This window comes from Trachypithecus francoisi, unplaced genomic scaffold, assembly GCF_009764315.1.
Source record: "Trachypithecus francoisi isolate TF-2019V2 unplaced genomic scaffold, Tfra_2.0 Lachesis_group0, whole genome shotgun sequence".
Lineage (NCBI taxonomy): Eukaryota > Metazoa > Chordata > Mammalia > Primates > Cercopithecidae > Trachypithecus > Trachypithecus francoisi.
The window spans coordinates 15,751,812-15,757,811 of record NW_022681453.1 but is presented as its reverse complement, the minus strand read 5'-3'; the positions used below and the strand labels follow the sequence as shown (position 1 = coordinate 15,757,811).

Below are 6,000 nucleotides of genomic sequence, written 5' to 3'. Positions count from 1 at the left end.
TGGAGTGCAGTGGCGCGATCTCAGCTCACGGCAACCTCCGCCTCCCGGGTTCAAGCAATTCTCCTGCTTCAGCCTCCCAAGTACCTGGGATTACAGGCACTTGCCATCATTCCCGGATAATTTTTGTATTTTTAGTAGAGGCAGGGTTTCACCATGTTGATCAGGGTGGTCTGGAACTCCTGACCTCAAGTGATCCACCCGCCTCGGCCTCCCAGAGTGCTGGGATTACAAGCGTGAGCCACCGCGCCCGGCCTCAATATTTCTTATTTAACCAAATATATCCCAACTGTCATCAATTTTGTTATAATTAATTATCCCACTTGTAACCATTTAAAAATGATTTTTTTTTTTGGTACTAAGTCTAGGAAATCTGGTGTGTGTGTACTGTACACTTACAGCACATCTCAACTTGGGCCAGCCACGTTTCAGAGTTCACTAGCCACATGCGGCTCCAGGAAGCGGAGCCCTGCAGAGGACCTGTGGCGTCCTCCCTCTTCACTAAAAGTTCCTTCCAGAGCCCAGCTGGCCCGCGACCTAGGCTCCGCCCCGCGCCCCTCCCAGGTTACATCACAGAGCCCACAGGCCCCACCCTCTGGTGGCCTGGCCCGCGTGCGCGCCCACTCTCGCACTCTGCCCGCTCCAGGGGCCCAAACTCTGAGAGACAGCGACGGCCATCATAGAACAGCGGAGGCAATCGATCGGCCTGCCGTCAGCTTCGGCATTCGCAAGCCGCAGTCGAGAAGCTCCCCCGCAACGGCCCGCGGCTCGCGCAGCTCTGCAGAGAGAGCGTGGCGGCAAGGCCAGCACCCATTGGTCCGCCATAGCCCTCCGCTCTCCCCCTCGCCACGGTTATTGGCCGGAGCGGCGGCGCCCGCCGGGTAGGCGGTGGCGGCGTCCCTCCCTTGCGCCCGCCCTCAAGAAGGCGACGAGGAAGCGGCCGCCTCCCTGCGCCCCGCCCCTCCTGCTCGCTCGCTGGCTCCCGGCTCCTCCCGACGTCTCCCAGCTCCTCCACGGCTCTTCCCGGCGCTCTCCTGGCTCCCTCCTGCTCCGGCTCCGTCTCGGCGGCGGCGGGTAGGTGCAGCCGCAGGCCGGGTCCGATTGGAGGGGCGGCCTCCTCACTGTCCCGGGGATGCCCGAGCCTTGTCCTGCGGCAGCTCGGTACCCCACGGGGCCGCCCGAGGCGTGGAAGGGCGGTGGCCGCCGGCCTGCGAGACGCGGGGGCGTCCTAGGGAGGGGGCCAGGCGGGGGGGCCGGCGGCCGTGACCTTGGAGTCTTTGAGGCGCGATCTGGGGGGTCCTTGGAGTGAGGGGGGCTGAGAGGTCCAGCTTTGAGGGTCGGGGCGGTGGGGCCGAGCGACTTGCCTCGGGCTCTGGATGGGGCTGAGCGGCGGAGCGAGGGTCGGCCACAGTCTGGGACCTTGGGTGGGGTTCGGGGATGTAGGAGAACTCAGGGGTGGTTTTCTGAGGCTATATGGGGGTCAGTGATTTGAGGCTGAATTCAGCCTTAGTGTGTCCAGTTAGGGGTTATGGGTGGGGCTGAGGGGTGGTCTGGAAAACCGGGCCCTAGGCGGGGCTCTTCCCGCATGCAAAGGCCCCGGCACTGTGTGGGGACTAAAGCATGTATCTGGCAGTGGGAGTGCGAAGGGGTCGCATAGGGTGGGGGTGGGGAGGGTACAGGGACTAGGAGGGGCAGTTGGAAACATTACCCAGAACAGAGATTGGGATTTAGCACATGGAACAAGTTCTCTGCCGGTGTGAGGTCCCTTTGGTGAAATTGTCCTGTGGAGGAGATGTGAGAGTTTTGCTTACTTCCAGGAACGAGTAAATTAAATTCATTTGCTGTTTTGGGGAGGAGGCAGTGATTGATTACCTTTAGGTTTGTGCTTTAGGACCCAAACTCGGATGAAATACGTGCTTCTCGGGAAGGTTAGTGTTACCCAGCTTTCTACTGGAAACCCCCTTTTCTCCTTTGCCTTCTCTGGTCCTGTTACAGCATTGCTTCCCAGGGCCTCTCAATTCTCTCTCCCTGGCTGCATAGTATTGCAGCTTTTCTTGCAGTGTGTGTGTATGTGTGTGTGTATGTGTGCGTGTGCGTGCGTCTCCCGCCCATTTCCCTGCTGCTGTGCTTTTGGCAACTGCCTCTGCTCTTTCCCAGGGATGGTTGTGGCATTGCATCAGGGGATATTTGTGCTTGTAATTTGCTCACTCAGCCCAGGAGGAGGGAGAATAGTATGCTGTGGAGATGGGGGGCGGGGGCAGGGTGCCGTCAGCTTGGCTGGGTAGACAGAGAAATGGGTGTGGTGAGGGAATACAGCTGCTCTAGGCCTGTAGGGTAACACTGCCCAGTCATCAGCGCAAAGAGATTCAAAGAGCACCAGCAGCAGCTATTTTTATAAATCAATCCTGAATCCAAGCTGAGCACATGGATTTAGAGTGAACAGTTGTCATGCTCTATTACAAGCTGGGTGTTTGGTAGACAACATTAGAGTTGCTAAGCAGGAGACTCCTATCTGTACTGTGCAGTGTGTACTTTACTTGCAACTTTTAAGCTTTACTTTTCTCAACTCCATAGATTGGGACATCTCTCTTCAAACTGTGTCTTTTAAATTGACGTAGTTTGCTGATCTGTACTACTTCTTTTCAAACGAAATATTTTCACCTCAGTTATACACTTCCTTTCAAATTTAGCTTCAAAATAATAAAGCTGTCACTTTTTGAGCACTTGCCATCTCCCAGTCATTAGCTGTATTTATTAACAGATGAGGAAATTGAGACTGATGGGAATAAGGGGTCACACAGATAGTTAAGTGGCGAAAGTGGTATCCAACCAAACCAAGGTCTCTCCAACCCCCACATAGTAGTTCAGAAACTTCAGAATTTTGGCTTACATTGGGATGATTCAAGTGCTTGGAATTTATTCATGCAAAGTAACAAACTCACCAGAGACTGATAAACCAGATACCGGTTAATGTATGTTGGAAGCATTAAGTGCCATGTGCACAATTGGATTTAATTATCCACTGACCAGGACACCTCCATTGTTCTGGGCTGCCTAATCAGTAATAAAAAGGTAGTTGATTATAGAATTGGAAAGGCACTAGATATTCTTAGTCGGTATTTTTTAAATTTTAATTTTATTTATTTAATTACCTATTTTTGAGACAGGGACTTGCTCTGTCGCCCAGGCTGGACAGTGGCAGGATCTCGGCTCACTGCAGTCTCCACCTCCTGAGTTCAAGCAGTTCTCCTGCCACAGCCTCACGAGTAGCTGGAATTACAGGCATGTGCCACCACACCCGGCTGATTTTTGTATTTTTAGTAGAGACGGAGTTTTGCCATGTTGGCCAGACTGGTCTCAAACTCTTGACCTCAAGTGATCTGCCTGCTTTGACCTCCCAAAGTGCTGGGATTACAGGTGCAAGCCGCCATGCCCGGCCATGTATTTTTATTTTATTCTATTTTATTTTTTGAGATGGAGTCTCGCTGTGTCATCTAGGCTGGAGTGCGGTGGCATGATCTTGGCTCACTGCAACCTCTGCCTCCCAGTTTCAAGTGATTCTTCTGCCTCCGCCTCCTGAATAGCTGGGATTATAGGTACCCACCACCACGCCTGGCTAATTTGTGTGTGTGTGTTTATGTGTGTGTTATATGTGTGTGTGTGTGTATATATATATATATATATGTTTTTTTTTTTTTGAGATGGGGTCTCACTCAGTTGCCCAGGCTGGAGTGCCAGTGGCGCGATCTCGGCTCACTGCAACCTCTGCCTCCTGGGTTCAAGCGATTCTTCTGCCTCAGCCTCTTGAGGAGCTGAAACTACAGGCACGTGCCACCACACCTGGCTAATTTTTTGTATTTTTAGTAGAGACAAGGTTTTACTGTGTTAGGGTGGTCTCGATCTCCTGACCTTGTGTTCCGCCTGCCTTGGCCTCCCGAAGTACTGGGATTACAGGCGTGAGCCACCGCGCCTGGCTATTTTTTGAAATTTTAGTAGAGATGGGGTGTCACCTTGTTGGCCAGGCTGGTCTTGAACTCCTGACCTCAGATGATCCACCTGCCTGGGCCTCCCAGAGTGTTGGGATTACAGGTGTGAGCCATCATGCCTGGCTCTATGGGTGTTTTAATCAAGGAACAAAAGTCTAGTGAGTCTCCCTTTCCCCAATGTAAAAACACACAGTGTTGGAGAGTGTCTTAACACGTTTTCCTACTCTGTCCCACTTGTTTTTAAAGTTGTCTCTTCAAATATTTGTCATTCCAGCATCCCTTTGTTATAATTTTCAAATTTACAAATACATTTATATTACCTATTTAAAAGTCATTCTCCATTGTTCCCTGACAGTGAAGGAAGCACCTGGATTTTCTTATATATAGGCGGCTTAGCTTTAGTCAGAGAGTAGGTTCTTCCTGCTCTCACAGTATCTTGTTCTTTCCTAATCTTGTTTCTGAATGTGGTGATCAATCCTTTGGCTCTGTAAACTTCTGCTTTTGACAGTTAAAATTTTTGGAATCACTTTGCTCTTTTTTTTTTTTTTTTTTTTTTTAAGATTAAGCGTGAGTAGTTGCTATGTAGCTTTTAGATTTCCTTAAGATGTGAGAAAATCTGAGAGGAACATTTTTACCCACTGGAAGGCATCTTGGCGGTTCATTTATATAGTCAATTTGAAAAGGAAACCAAGTAAATTTCACTGATTTCGCTTTGTCTTTCTAAGCAGCACTTTTAGAACTGGGTTATTGTAGACTTACTGCTAGGAGTGAGTGGGTTGAGGACAGTTAAGGTTAAGGTTAAGAAGGGGGATGGTAGGGCTCGGTGGCTCATGCCTGTAATTCCAGCACTTTGGGAGCCTGAGGTAGAGGATTGCTTGAGGCCAGAAATTTAACACTAGCCTGAATAACATAGTGAGACCCTGTCTCCATTCAAAAAAAAAAAAAAATAGTCCCCAGATAATTTTAGTGTACAGCAAAATAACAAAAACAACAACTTAGCTAGGTGTGGTGGCATGTGTCTATAGTCCCAGCTACTCTGGAGGCTGGGGTGGGAGGATCACTTCAGCCCAGGAGTTCAAGGCTCCAGTGCTATGATTGTGTCACTGCACATCAGCCTTGCTGAAAGAGCCAGACCTGCTCACCCCTGCAAAAAAAGGGGTAATAAAGCACACTGATATACATAGGGGATCATATTCATCATACTCATCTACCATTTTAGAGCTCCTAGGCCAGTCTTTCAATGCAGACCTTATGGTAAACTCTTTTGGATGTCATTAACATTTTAAGCTTGAAAGTCAACACAATTACTTTTGTGAGTCTTTTTTTTCTTCTTCTTTTTTTTTTTTTTTGAGATGGGGTCTTGTTCTGTCAGCACAGTGGGGAGATCATAGCTCACTGCAGCCTTGAGCTTCTGACCTCAACTGATCCTCCTGCCTCAGCCTCCCCAGTGGTTCAGACTGTGGATGTGTGCCATCACACTTGGCTAACTTTTGTGATCCTTAACTCTTTTTTTTTTGAGACTGAGTCTAGCTGTATTGCCTAGGCTTGAGTGCAGTGGTGTGATCTCAGCTCACCGCAACCTCCACCTCCCGGGTTCAAGCAGTTCTCCTGCCTCAGCCTCCTTGAGTAGCTGGGATTACAGGTGCTGGCCTCTGCAACCAGCTGTTGTGATTCTTTATAAGTTAAAAAAGTTAATCTTCTTGGCTTGGGCATGATGGCTCATGCCTGTAATCCCAGCACTTTGGGAGGCCGAGGCAGGGGGATCACTTGAGGTCAGGAGTTCAAGACCAGCCTGGCCAACATGGTGAAACCTTATCTCTACTAAAATACAAAAATTAGCTGGCATGGTGGCACGCACCTGTAATCCCAGCTACTGGAGAGGCTGACAGGAGAATCGCTTGAATCTGGGAGGCACAGGTTGGAGGGAGCCAAGATTGCGCCACTGCACTGTAGCCTGGGTGACGAGAGTGAAACTCCATCTCAAAAAAAAAAAAAAGCTAATCTTACTGTAAACATT

At 49.7% G+C, this 6,000-nt stretch overlaps 1 protein-coding gene across 25 annotated transcripts in view; it reads left to right on the top strand.

The window, feature by feature from the left end:
* Nucleotides 1–646: 646 nt before the first annotated feature.
* MAP4 (microtubule associated protein 4) overlaps nucleotides 647–6,000 on the top strand; it is a 231,241-nt gene continuing 225,887 nt past the window's right edge. For 20 of the 25 annotated variants that reach the window (XM_033205816.1, XM_033205806.1, XM_033205797.1 and 17 more), the window contains exon 1: nucleotides 961–1,071. The gene's annotated coding sequence lies outside the window, so the exon portion shown is untranslated. Of the gene's footprint in view, nucleotides 1,072–6,000 lie in introns of all 25 variants that reach the window. The other 5 variants (XM_033205745.1, XM_033205688.1, XM_033205706.1 and 2 more) reach the window with 2 other exon arrangements.